Source organism: Marmota flaviventris, chromosome 12 (genome assembly GCF_047511675.1).
Source record: "Marmota flaviventris isolate mMarFla1 chromosome 12, mMarFla1.hap1, whole genome shotgun sequence".
In the NCBI taxonomy this organism is placed as follows: domain Eukaryota; kingdom Metazoa; phylum Chordata; class Mammalia; order Rodentia; family Sciuridae; genus Marmota; species Marmota flaviventris.
This window is the reverse complement of record NC_092509.1, coordinates 84863667-84878655: the sequence shown is the minus strand read 5'-3', so window position 1 is coordinate 84878655 and position 14989 is coordinate 84863667. Positions and strand designations below refer to the sequence as shown.

The window sequence follows — 14989 nt, the reverse complement described above, 5'->3', positions numbered from 1 at the left end:
GGCCCTTACAGTCACGCCCACGGAGAGATTTTGAAGTTTCCCGGTTGTTTGTATCTGATGCAGGTGGGAGTCACACACCTGCTAAAGTAGATTCCGCTGGGAAGGAATCTCTTTGGCTGAGCTTTGGTGACTTCCCCTCTCTGCAATGGCAGGCCCCTGCCTCCTTGCTGGAGTGTCCGAAGGGAGGGGTGGAACTGGCTTGTCTCTGGTCTGACCCAATCTCTGGTTTTAGTTCCCAGTTCGCTATTTCATAAAGGCTTGGTTAGATTTCCTTCACGTCGTCTCAGGGGGGGAGCCGTTTGCCGGGTGGGCGGGGCCGTTCGCTGTGGGGGCGGGGCCATTAGCAGAGCTGGGAGGGCACAGGCCGTCTGCCGGGCGGGGACCCTTCTCCCCGTGCAGGGCCGCTGGGGGCCGCCTGCAGAGCCTGGGGTGCTGGCCGCGGGCGGGGCGCCAGCACAGCCGGGAGGGCGGGGGGGCCCGTTTGCCGGGTGGGCGGGGCCGTTTGCAGAGCCAGGAGGGCGCAGGCCGTTTGCCAGGCCAGGCGGGGACCCTTCTCGCCGCGCCGGCCGCCGGGGGCCGCTTGTAGAACCCGGTAGGCAGCGGCCTCGTGGCTAAGAGCCGGTCGGGCGGGGTGGCCGATCACAGAGCGTGCGGGGCCGCCAGGAGAGCCAGGATGGCGGGGGCCGTCTGCCGGGCCAGGCGGGGACCCTTCTCACTGCCCCGGGCCGCCGGGGGCCGCTTGCAGAGCCGGTTGGGCGGTGGCTGCGGGATTAGACCTCTGCACCCGCATGGCCGGCCAAGATTCACTTGTCTGGGGCCAACTGTCACCTCTAATATAACTTACTACTTCCTGGCAGGTCTCCTTTCAGCGGAATTTTGCTAGAAGTTCCTCAGTAGGTAGAATGTAGCTGTTTTAATGGGTGTTTCTGATCCGGTTAATGTGGAGATACTGAAAGTGCTGCTTCCTTGCCGGCCGCCATGTTGGATCTCTCCAATAGCATTTATTTTTGCCTCAACTTTCCTGAAGATGCTGATTTAAGGAAATCCTAAGGGAACTTGTTTCATTTATTAATTTTACTGATCATGGTCATCTCAATCAAAAGCACTAACAGGCACCTACATAAGCCATATACTTTTCTAAATAATAAAATGTCTAATAATATCAAAAAACAAATACTGATATGTTAAATAATTAAAATTAGTGAAAAAATAATATAGTACTCATTTAATAGGTATATACATAATGATATGGTTAAGAATTATTCTTTACATAGGAATTAAAAAGTTTATTTAATTAGATGATGACAAAGTTATGTCATTTTATTCAAGTAGATGATTTTATAGTACAAAAAAATTGAGAGCTAAAAGGACTGTGGGTTAAACAATTTACAGCATAATAAAATATTTTATCAGTAAACAATCCTTAACTTTTTCACTGAGAAAATTGTGGCCAATAAAAGAGGTTTATTTTCATAGTTTATATACCTAAAGCTAACACTCCAATGTCTTTACTTGCAATCTGATGCTATTGCTATAGTGCCCTATGGGCATCACAATGCAACATTTCCTAACAAGCAGATATTAATGACCTTTCACCAAAACATTCATTGATCCATAACATATAAAAACTTGTTTTAATCTATCAGCCATAAAAGTATCAATCATATTCTCTGTAAGTCGGTGCTCATTATAGTGAATATTATTCAAATTATAGAGAAATACAAGAGAATATTCCTGTTATGATGAATTTGTAGCTAGACTTTTTACACAGAGAAGAAAAAAATCTCAACAGCAGAGAGCAGTGTCACATGTCTGTAATCATATTGGCTCTGGAAGGTAAGGCAAGAGCTTGATCAAGGGTTCAAAACCAGCCTCAGCAAATTAGAGAGGTCCTAAGAAACTCAGTGAGAATCTGTTTCTAAATAAAATACAAAATAGGGCTGGGGATGTGGCTTAGTGGATAAGTGCCTCTGAGTTCAATCCTTGGTATCAAAAAAAAAGTTTCTAAAATATATAAAAATAATTAGTTTCAGTTGTTTGCAGTTGTTTAAGTCTCTGTAAGTACTAATTATAATTTATTATATTCATAACAAAAAGAGTTCACTGAAATAGAATCATTAGTTAAGACTTTATTAGATGGATGAAGTTCAAAGCAACTTCACAAACATGAATCTATAGAAAACATTAAAGAGAAAATCATTACACTTGGAGATAATCCAATTTAGGGAATGCTTGGCTATACAAAAATGTTTTATCTTGGTTGGTTGATTTTGTTGAAGTAGACATTGATTTAAATATCACAAGAAGATAGTACATAAATTAATTTAAAATATTAGAATAATTATCTTAAACATTCACATCTCTTTCAGCAAGCTTTTCATATTTAGAAGATACTGTGCTAAATTGTGAAAGGAAATAGAAAATTTTGTAGAAATTATTTGGGAGTAAATCTTATAAACTGGTAAAATACAGCATGGGCTTTCAACATTATGCATGCATCAGCAATTGGTTTGAAATTAGATCCCTGAAATAAACAGTTTTCCTCAGTGGGACTGTCATGGAAAGTCTCTCCCATAGGACTTCATAATTAAACAGATATGTAATCTGAACATTTGATATTTAATCTGATAGGTTGCTACTCATTGTAAATTTTCATAAAATAAAACTTGCAAAATAATTCCATGATGCTTCCATAAACCATAGTGTCAACCAGTAAAATTCTTGGAATATGCAAAATGTTTGTTTCTTGACATAATTTACCTCTTACCTCTTTACCTATGTTTCTTCACTATCTTCCTTAATTTGTTGATTGTGCTTCTTTGATCATATTTTAAAACTTAGTTATATAGACCAAGACTGCAAACTGCCTTTGAGGGAGGGAAAAGAGGAGAAAATGGGAAAGTATTGAGGAATAAAATTGAACAAATTATGTTATGTACATGAACAAATATGTCACAATTAATCCTATTATTATATATAAACATAATGCACCACTTTAAATAAATCAATTTTTAAAATTGTTTGACATAATCATAACTTGTTTTCATCACTTACCTACATATACATCTAAATCTATTTCCATTACATGTTATTCCTTTGCTAAATCTAATTTAATAATTGATTTTTTTAATACTTAGAACTAGCCAATTTCTTGCTTTTGCTAGTAAGTAGAGTGTTCTTGTTTGAACTTTGATATTTAATATGCCATTTAAATTTTGTTACTATGAATTTACAACAAGAAAAGATTTTAAAAGATTAATGTAATTAATATGTGAATAATGGATTAATGTGTAAAAAAAACAACAAAGGAGTCTATTACACTAGTTAAGAATGAATGACACTGACCTCAGCTAGGGTGAATATAGTGTTGCTACAAAGAAAGGGATACTTGTAGATATAATAATAACTGGGAAGAGAATATTCTTAAATCCTAGGACCTAGATATTGACTTTAAAAGAAAGAAAAAGGAATAAAAAGGTTATATTTTATGTTAAAAAATGTCTAATAATAATATCAAAAAAATAAATTGTGAAAATAGAAAATAATGTGATTCACAGTAAAACATGGATTGATTATATACACTTAATTTGAGGCTATAACATGCAGATGAAAATATTCTGCATAAAAATCAAAAGCAGAATAACAAATAAAAGTTCAGTACTAGAGAAATATAGTTGAAAATTATGAGTTCAAAACGAACAAAAGATGCCATTATGGTAGGTGAGACCTAAAAACAAAATAGGATATTGTGGAATGACTGAAATCTAAGAATACAACATTAGGAAAAATAATGGCAGATTATAATGGGATGAAATTTTAAATCAATAACAACACAAAAAATAGGAATAATTTTAATATCTGAAGATTAAATAATATTCTTGAATGAAGAGTGGATCATAGAAAAAATCAGGGGAGAAATTTTTAAAAATTTAAAAGCAAATAAGAACAAAACTACAATGTATCGTATCATAATCTCTGGGGCAGTATGAAAGCAGTTCTAAGATAAATGATTATAACATTGAGTTCCTCCATTAAAAAATAGATCACAAGTAAATTATCTAATATGATACCTGAAGCCCATAGAAAAATAACAAATTAATTTCAAAGTTAGTAGAAGACAGGAAATAATTAAATTCAGAGCTAAAATGAATGATATTGAGAATTTTTTAAAAAATGAAGGATCAATGCAAAAAAAGTGTTATTTTTTGAAAAGATAAAAAAGATTGATAAAACTGTAGCCAAACTAATCAAAAGGGAGAAGACACAAATCAACAAAACTAGAGATTTAAAAAAAAAAAGGAGATATGACCACAGGTAATACTGAAATCCAGACGATCATGAGAAATTATTATGAAAATTTATCCTCCAATAAACTAGAAAATATTGACAAATTTATAGATTCATATAACCTGCCCAAATTAAACTATTAGATACAGTATACTTAACCAGATCAGTATCAAGCAATGTAATTTAAGCAGCATTTAAAAGCCCTCCAACAAAGAAAAGTCCAGGACCAAATGGATTCTCAGCTGAGTTCTAACAGACATTTGAAGAATATGTAGTGCTGCACTTTAAAATAATTCCATGGAATAGAAATGGAAAGGAACTTCAATGAAGCCAGTATCACCCTGATTCCAAAACCAAACAAAATTATATCAAGGAAAGAAAAATTCAGAACAATATATCTGAAAAACATAAATAAAAAAATTCTTAATAAAATTTTGGCAAACCACATTAAAAAACACATTAAGAAGACAGTACATGATGATCAAGTGGGTTTCATGCCAAGAACGCAAGTTTAGTTCAACTATGCAAATCAGTAAATGTAACGAACCACATAAATAGAGTAAGGACAAGAATCACATGATCATTTCAAAAGAGTCAGGAAAAGCATTCAACAAAATTGGACACCCAAAATGCTGAAGAAATTAGGGATAGTAGAAACTTACATCAACATTTTAACATTTTAAAAGATTATATATATAGAAATTATATATATATATATAAAACCCAAAGCCAATATCATACAAAATGGAGAAAAATTTGAACTCATTTCCTCTAAAATCAGGAGTAAGAAAATGATGTCCACTCTCATCACTCCTACTCAACATCATAGTTCTTGAAACTCTAGCCAAAGAAGTAAGGTAAGCAAAGGAAATTAAAGGCATGCAAATAGGAAAAGAAGAAGTTGAATTATCTCTGTTTGCTGATGACATAATTCTATATATAGAAGACCCAAGAAACTTCCAGAAAACTTCTAGAGTTAATAAGCAAATTTAGTTAAGTAGCAAAACACAAGATCAACATCAATAGTTTTCCTATGCTCCAATAAGAAATCTTTAAGAAGTCAGGAAAACTATCCCTTTCACAATAAACCAAACCAAACCAACAAACCAATGACTTGGGAATTAATCTAACTAAGGAGGTGAAAGACACCAAAAATGAAAGCTATTGAATACTTGAGAAAAAAGAAAGAAAGAAAACCCTAGAAAGTGTAAAGACTTCCCATGTTCTTGGATAGGAAGAATTAATATTTTCAAAATAACCATACTATTAAAAGCACTATATAGATTCAATGCAATTCCCCATCAACATAACAATGGCATTCTTCACAGAACTAGAAAAAAGAGTCCTAAAATACATTTGGAAAAATATAAGACTCAGAAGAACTGAAGCTATTCTGAGCAAGAATATTGATACTGAAGACATCAAAGTAATTGACATCAAATTATATTATAGAGCTATATTAATAAAAAACAGCATGGTATTGGCATCAAAATAGACATGATGAAAAATGGAATAGAAGAAAAGACACAGAGAACCACATAACTATAATCTCTTGATAACTCACCAATGTGCCAAGAAGCAGTTGGAAAAAAGATTGCCTTTTTAACATATGGTCCTGGGAGTGCTGGGTATCTATCTATATCTATCTATATATATATATATAAATGAAACTAAATCTCTATCACTCACCCTGTAAAAAAGTCCAACTCAACATGGATAAAACACCTAGAAATTAGACCAGAAACTCAAAAAATGCTAAAAGAAAATATAGCCTCAAAACTCTGACATATTGGTGCAGGAACCAACTTCCTTAATAAGGCCCCTAAAGCTCAAGAAATAAAACCAAGAACCAATACATTGGACTACAAAAATTTAAAAAGTGTAGCAAAAGAAACAAATATCAAGAAAGTTTATACAGAGTCTCTTTCCGCAATTCCTCCAACAGGAGATTAACATCTACAAATATAAGGAAATCAAAATTTAACAGTAGAAAACTAATAACTTAATCACCAAATGGGCAAAAGAATGAACAGACACTTCTCAAAAGAAGACATATAAATAGGCAACAAATGTGAAAAAATGTTCAACATCCCTAGCAACCAGGGAAATGCAAATCAAAGCTACATTGACATTCACCTCATTCCAATTAGAATGGCAATTATCAAGACTACAAATAATTATGAGTGCTGCAGCGGATGTGCGGGAAAAATACACTCATCCATTGTTGATAGGACTTCCAATTAGTACAACCACTTTGGAAAGCAGTATGAAGGTTCCTCAAAAGACTAGGAAAGGAATTATCCTATGAACTATCCCACTCCTTGGTATTTATCCCAAAGAACTAAAATCCACATACTATAATGATGAAGGCACATCAATGTTTAGAATAACACAATACACAATAGCTAAGTTTTGGAACCAGATCTGGGTCCAGCCAACAGATGAATGAGTGAATAGAGATAATGTGGTAGGTATTAACAATGGAGTTTTACTCAGCCATATAGAAGAATGAAATTATGTCATTTCCATGAAAATGGATAGAATTGGAGAACATTATGCTAAATGAAATAAGCCAGGCTCAGAAAGTCAAAATGCAAATTTTTTTTTTTTTTTTTTTTATTCATAGAGGGAAGGTAGAGCAAAATATAGAGGAAAAAAATACAAGGGAGAACAGCAGAGGAAGGGATAAAGGAGGAAGAAGGAGGGACAGAAAAATGGAGTAACTGCAGAATAAAAGGATCAAGTTATGCTCTGTACCTGTATGAACAGGCCACAGTGAATTTTACCTTTATGTTTATGTATAAATCACCAATTTAAGGAAAATCATAAATAAATAGAAGGAAAGCCAGTAGATTATAGAAAGAGGAACAAAGGCTGGAGGAGAAGAGGGAAAGAGGAAGTACTGAAGACTGGTGTGGAGAAAATTATACTCCATGATTTCTGATGGTGTCATAATGAACCCCAACATTAAGTATAGCTATAATACACCAATAAAAATATTTTTTAAAGAATGGATACAGTAAAAGACACAGAGAAAAGAGACCAAAAAGATGACAGTAAAAGAGTGGTAGTGTTGGGGGTTGGGGTTGTGGCTCAGTGGCAGAGTGTTTGTCTGTCATGTGTGTGACACTGGGTTCCATCCTCATCACCACATAAAAATAAATAAATTAAATAAAAGTATTGTGTTCATCTACAACTAAAAAAAAGAAGGGTAGTGTGATCTCAGAGATGCCAATATGGGGTATAAAAAAACAAATAAAAGAAAATAAAAGAATGAAGGAAGGAGAGTTAGAAAGAAAAAAAAAAGAGGAAAGGATAGAAAAAGAAATGAATCAGGGCTGGGGATATAGCTCAGTTGGTAGAGTGCTTGCCTCTCATGCACAAGGCCCTGGGTTCAATCCCCAGCAGAAAAAAAGAAAAGAAAAGAGTCATCATCAATGATTTTCAAAGCATCTGGGAAGTTTCAGAGAATGAAGGCCAAAGAAGACCAATGTCTATTAGACATCAAGAACAACACTGCAATTCAGAATATAGGTGTAGCATTTATAATTAAGTCTATATATTTAATAGTGGTTATAACTAGCAACAAATAATGCTTAGCTTTAAAAAAAACAAGAAACACATACACACACAAAAAAAACTTACTTTGAGATACTAAAAAAAAAAAAAAAATGAGCAGTTGGCTTGGTTTGTTATCTTAACTCGTGCAGCCCTGTTAATTACAGAAGCTCTTAATGTCCAGCAAAGATCACACAACACTGTATTGATGTTAGGAATATGCTTTTCTACCAGGTTTTTCTCTTACTTTTTATTTTTTTTAATAGCATGTCTTTTAAAAAAAAATATTTATTTTCTAGTTGTAGTTGGACACAAAACCTTTATTTCACCCATTTATCTTTATGTGGTGCTGAGGACTGAACCCAGGGCCCTGCACATGTGAGGGGAATGCTCTACCGCTGAGCCACAGCCCCAGCTCTCTCTTATTTTTTAAATGATTCTTATAAACAAGATTGTTCCTTAAAAATTCTGAAATTAAATGTAATAAATTTGAATTTTAAAATTAGCATCTGAATATATCATAAATATTCAATAATAAAGACATTTTCATCTTGAAGTCACCTGAACTTTTTGATGTTATGTTTTTCAATGAGAAATTCTCAAATATTTCAAAAAAAGAGGAGCCATTAAGCCCTTAATATTTAAATAAAATGTCAACTTACATTTGGGAAAACATTTATTTTATTTTGAAAATTGTATGTGATAATTAACAGTTATCTATAGACTGAATAAAATATGTAATGTTAAGAATAAGGTTTTGTGAATAGTGTTCAAGGCAGTTCACAAAGCAGTTGTTTATATGAAAGAGGCTCAGCTTTTGTTTTACTCTCAAATCTACTTGGACTCCCCCACACACTCAAAGTAACACACATTAAGATTTTTTTAAATGCAGAACAATAGAACAAGCTAAAATCATACTGGAATTAGCAAATGTGTTTACAATTTTGTTTTTCTTTTAAATTGATTTGACTCAATAATTGTACATATGTATATAATGTGATAATTCAACATGTACCTATACTCTGAAATAATCAAATCGTAGTAATTAGCATTTCTGCCTCCTCATACATTTATTACTTCTTTTTATTTGGAGACTCTGAACTCTCTTTTAGTTCTTCAAAAACTACATAAGAGGCTATGCTCATCCTACCGTACTGTAAAGTCTGATTATATAATTCTCAAAATTGAAAAATCAAGTTACTGGTATATACATCATTGATTAATTTCAATAGCATCATGCTCAATGAAGTGAGCAGGTCACAAAGCCTACCCACTACACTATTGTGAATAAATGTCATGAGATAGAAGGAAACTGGAGTTTCAATGAACAGAGTGGTTCTTATCAAATGATGGGCTTAGGACAGAAGGGGTAAAGTGCAGAGGGACTCAAGGAAGCTTTGAGGGAGTTAGGCACATTGTGTCTTTTGAATTGGGAGTGACCACACAGCTATACATTTGTCAGACACTTAAAGTCTCTTCTTCAAAATCAGTGATGGAAAATAATATATACTTTTTCTTTTTCCAGTACCAGGTATTGAATCCAACAGAACTCAACCACTGAGCCACATCCCCAACTCTTTTTTGTATTTTATTTAGAGAGAGGGTCTCATTGAGTTAGTTGCTTAGAGTCTCTCCAAGGTGTTGAGACTGGCTTTGAACTCACAATCCCTCTGTCTCAGGCTTCTGAGACACTGGGATTACAGAAATATATACTTTTAATGTATAAATTTGAATAATCTTTTTTAAGATCAGTGAATATAACTATTTAATCATTTTTTATTTTTTGTTTTAGTGACTTAAAGAATGAAATTAGCAATTCCTTAAAGTTTTAGATTTGTGAACGATTAGCTAACTATCCTGGGTTAACATAAATTCCTTAAAAGTGTGGTTTTTCCTTTAAATTTTTTCTACATGCTCTGAAAATTCACTAATTTAATTTTCCTATAATGACCTGTAAGTAGGAAACACTATTAATTTATTTTCTTTTAAAGATGAGTAATTTGATATTGAAAATAGATTTGCCATTTGTCCAGGGACTATTATATGGCTGAACACAATTAATATTATTATAACAGTTTCATAAAGCAGATCAAAACTGGGTTTATGAACATCAACATAATTATATTAAAGACACCTCATTTATTGTCTTTTCCACTGTGGGAGATCTTTTATTATTGAGGCAGTGTGGGAAAGGACTTTTCCTAATTTATTCCACATTTTATTTTCAACACGAAGTGCTAAACCTATTGAACCATGGACCTTTGGTGAATTGATCTCTTCACTTGCGGTATTTACCGCTCCGGTAAATTAGGTGTACATAATAACCAGCTGTCGACCTCCAGATGCAGCAGAGTCAAGCCGCATAAATTCCCAGCCTTTCAGACATACACACTGCAATGCCTTTATCTGAGAATTCGGTCTGCCGCTGCTGTAAATAATTTCATACCGTGGAAACTAATTTCATGCCATCTTTGTTTTTATTTATTTAAAAATAAGGAAAATTTGTGATAAAAGTTCAACCATCGTAGCAATACAGCTGAAGTTTTAAAAAGAGGACATTTTATATGACACAAATTTCACATTTAAAATTGCCTCCACTTTATGTATATCTAGTATCTGAGGAATATCTTTTTCTCAACAAGATCATCTATAAGAGAGAGAACTGTCCATTAATTGAGTCACACTATCTTTACACTTTAATTTCAACCTAGCTAATGAATAAACAAATAGGATAATTATCTTTTTTGAAAAGCTGGAAAAAGTGATTATAGTGTTGATTGGAAAAATAGTTAATGTAGATGACAGTGGCAAGAAAATCGACTAATCAGGGAAAGAGTATTTTCTAAGATCAAAATTTCCTTAAATTCTCATGTATATTAGGAAATCAAAATAATGCAACCCACATACATACATATATACACATATTAAATACTTTGGATTACCATGAGCCACAAGGAATAAAATAAGCAAGTACATTTGAACTGAATCAAAAACTCCTAAAAGAAATATCCGTGTTCAAAGAGAAGCATCATTTAATCCATTTGTAGATTAGTAGAGGAGGTACCCACATCAGCGAAACACTAATAACATGAAAGACAAAGGTCAACAGAAAGGACTTAAGTAATTATTGAAAGGTGCAAAGTGGCCATTTTGGAACTTCATCTTCATTTCAAAAATTGATGGTATTACAGTTATAAATAGATCGATAAATAACAGAAGCTGACTAAGACAGTTAAGGGCTAATTGGTCTTTTCTCAGTCAGAATGATAAATGGAGCAAAAAACTCGATTGTAAATTGCTCCATAGAGACTTTATGATTGACAAAGAAAACACAATATGAAATACAGTTTTATGTATTCTTGAGAATTATAGGAATATTTTTAAAAGCTGTTAGTATGCTAATAATGTATGAGCAATTAAAGTGTTAGCATGACAATTATTACCCATGTCTCATTTTAAATAAAGGCTTATAAAATGAACATATTTAAAGAAACTCCAATTATATATTCTAGAGGAATAAAATTGTATTAAACTTGATGAGATAATGTCCCTACACATAGCAAACTGCTAGTGGATGAGGAGGGGTGGCCATGGACAATTGAATAGTGATAGATCTCTGTTTCCACCACAACATGGTTTGCTTCCTACATATGCAACACATCCCTGCCTCTATTATGAAGATAAAGAGGTAACTAGATTCTATGAAGCAATAGAACATTAGAGGCAGGACTATTCTTGTTCCAGATGAAAGTAACCAAAAACAAAACAACCATCCAAAGACATCCGGGCAGGCAATGTTTTCTTGAATTATATACAACAATTTTTCTAGTTAAACCAGAATTTGCTCCCCAAAGAATTGATAATTAGGAAGTTATAGTGAAAGACACAGATTTATTGTTGCAATAATAAACCTTGATTAACAATTTATGTGGATGTAACCTGTGAGAAGTTAGTCAGTAACCTGTTGTTAAGTTTTATGCCAATAAAATCAAGTTCAGATGATTGATACCATGAAATCCACTAGGACCATGTTGCAAATATCAAACTGATCTACAAGGGCAATGTCCATAAAATAAAAGGTATGAATAGAGAGACTTAGCCTCTCATCTTTCCTTAATACAACGCCTAATCTCTAAGCACATCTTTTAGAGGATATAATGGGAAAAATTATGTTAACAACATATTTCACTAATAGACACTCTTTATAATCCACATTTTACCATAAACATGATTCTGAAAGTCCTGGTTACTCAGATACTAATTATATGCTGCTGAAATCCTACAGTGAAATCCTACAAGAACAAAGGATGTTTACTCCTTTTGAAGAAACTTTCTCCCAAGTAGAACTGCAAAACTAAAATATTATTTTTAAAATAATTTGTATTAATAATTTTCTATCAATCAATATTTTCTCACTAGCACATGGTATATTTTACAAACTGATAAAACTTCTTTTCTATTTTTCTAATAAAATTTGTGTTCTTAGGTATCAGATAAACACTGAACTCTAGATATTTTCAGCATGCATAAGGTAAGTTAGTTTTCATGAGAGTTAAACAATAAGCTGCATCTTTTAATTACTGTACTACTTATCAGAAAGTAAAGAAACCCTAGTACAAAGAAAATAAACCCTTTAGATCAATATTATTGGAAATAATGGGAAAATGGGGGCCAGACTCTGAATTCTCAGTTCTCACAAACAAACTCTCATTTTTAGATACTTTTTAAAAAATAATACAGTATATTGATATCATGCATGACCTTTTGAGTTGTATTAGGGATTTTGACTAATGCATTTCAACATCACATTTTATTATACCACATGCTACCATGGTCAGAAGAGCTCAATTAGTTGAAACCATATAATTTTTAGTTGTATAAGGATTAGTGTTATTTGGATTTTTTTATTCTCCAAACCTTAACATTTGGGGTATTACTGAAAAATTGGATTTCAGGTAGTAAATGAATCTTAGGATGCATGTTATTCTAAATCCCTTATCAGACTACATGAATTTCACAGGTCCTACGGAAATTTCTGTACACTGGTGTTACAGAGAGGTTATATCCTCCATGTTAGTACCAAATGTGGACCATGATCTAAAAATCAAAACTGTCTATGTCAATTCTTTATATATGTTTGCCTTAATGAACTTGGGCTTTCATAAATAATGTCCATAAACTAAGGGGCTATAAACAATAAGAATTAATTTCCCACAGTTATGGAGACTGGTAAGTCCAAGATGAAGGTGCAGACAGACTCATTTTCTGTTGGGGATGTACTTACTACTTCATAGGCATTTATCTTCTCAATGTGGCGGAAGGGGTAAGAGCTCTTCAGGTTCTATTCTATAAGGGCACAAACTGAGGGGAGTCCATCCTTACAATATAATCATCTACCACAAGCCTTACCTCCCAATATCATCATATTTGGGTTTAGGAATTCAACTATGAATTTTAGGGAGACATTTTCAGTACATAGCAATGGCCTAAGATGGCTTGGACAATATGTCTGAACCTTTGGAATTGGGCCATAGAGATACTTAGACATAGTTTAATTCTTCTGGGTTCTGACTGATGTATTTTGTTTTTCACATGTATCAAAGCAGCAAACACAGAGAGGTTCAAGAATAAATTTACCAATTGTCACCAATATTTTTATTGCTCTCTTCCTTTTTTCTTAAAGATTCATGGAAGTAGATACAGATAAGACACTGGTAAGGTCACATTTGAGCAAAAACCTGAAGAATGTGAAGTAGAGCAGTGAGGCATATGTACATTTGGGGAAAGAACTGTCCATGTGGGGGAAGCAGGAACCTGAGAGCCTTATGGGAGGAGCTTGCTAGATGTGTTAGAGAAAGCACAAATAATATACGGTGTCATTTGAGCACTATGAGCCAGAAGATGAGGTTGATGAGGCATTAGATTGTTCAGACACACAGCAATTTGCAGACCATCATAAAGCTTTTGCTTTTCCTGAGCTGTAAAATCAATGCAGGATTTTGAGCAGAGGAATTATAAGATTTAAAATATATTTTTAGAGGAGAGATCTGTCTTGTAGAAATTTTACTGTAGTGACTGAAAAACAGAAATAGGATAACTAGTTAGAAGATTGCTGGAAGATTGCAGGTGATAGAGTTGGTGTATTGGACCAAAGGGCCAGTAGGAAAGTCAATGAAATGTAGTCAGAGTCTTGATATATGCTATACTTAGACTCAACAAGATCTAGTGCTGGATTAGATAGTGTGGAAGATAGAACTAATTCAAGAATGATGGAAAGACTCTTGCCCTGGGAAATTACAGAATGGCCTTACTTAAAAGACAAAGAACATGGCAGTTAAAAACAGGATTACAGGATTTGGGAAGAGGTCAACAGTTCAGTTTTAAATGCTTTATTTTGGTACTCTGATTAGAAAAATAAAGGAAATATTCAATATTATTTACCTACGCAATACAAGATTTTTTAGTATAATCTGGAGTCCTATGTTTGGTGTTTGGAAATCATCAAAATATAGGAGTATTTAAAGCCAAAAGAAAGGAGAAATGCACATTTTCTTTGTGTGTGTGTGTGTGTGTGTGTTTGTGTCCATGTAGAAAGTGTGTGTGGGGGTGTGTTTGTGGAAAGTCTGTGGGGCGAGGAGCCGTCCAATATTCAAAGGTGAGGGAAAAAGGAAAGAAAATGAGAAGAAGACACTTTTAATAGACTATCTCTTTGTTTTTAATTTGCTATAAGATTGCCTATGTTGCCCGTTAGTATGCTGATATGATAGATTTGCTAGAAAGAATCAGATACTACAAGAGTGAAGTAATTATTTTGGCAATGTCCTTGGGTAGGAAATAGTAGAAAATTAGTTTTATATAGTGGTGTAGACAATTCATTTATACTAAAACAGGATGGAAGGTAGACTATGTGGATAAAAATATAAGTGCATTTGATAGTTTTGAAGTTGAAAGTAGAAAATATTTCTTATTTTATTGCTTTATTTCCTCATTGCATTAGTAAACAAGGCCACTGACTGAGACAATAAATTATGAAATTTGCATTTGGGGCTTGGATACAGAGATTTACATTATAGCCTAATAAAAAGAGGCAAATATGGAAATGTAGCAAAATATTCAGACAATACTAAAGGTCCACTACTGGCAG

General features: G+C 33.7%; 1 non-coding gene across 1 annotated transcript; it reads left to right on the top strand.

The window, feature by feature from the left end:
- Positions 1-7632: 7632 nt before the first annotated feature.
- Trnae-cuc (transfer RNA glutamic acid (anticodon CUC)) lies at positions 7633-7700 on the top strand. Its single transcript has one exon. It is a non-coding gene; the product is annotated as a tRNA-Glu (tRNA).
- Positions 7701-14989: the final 7289 nt, after the last annotated feature.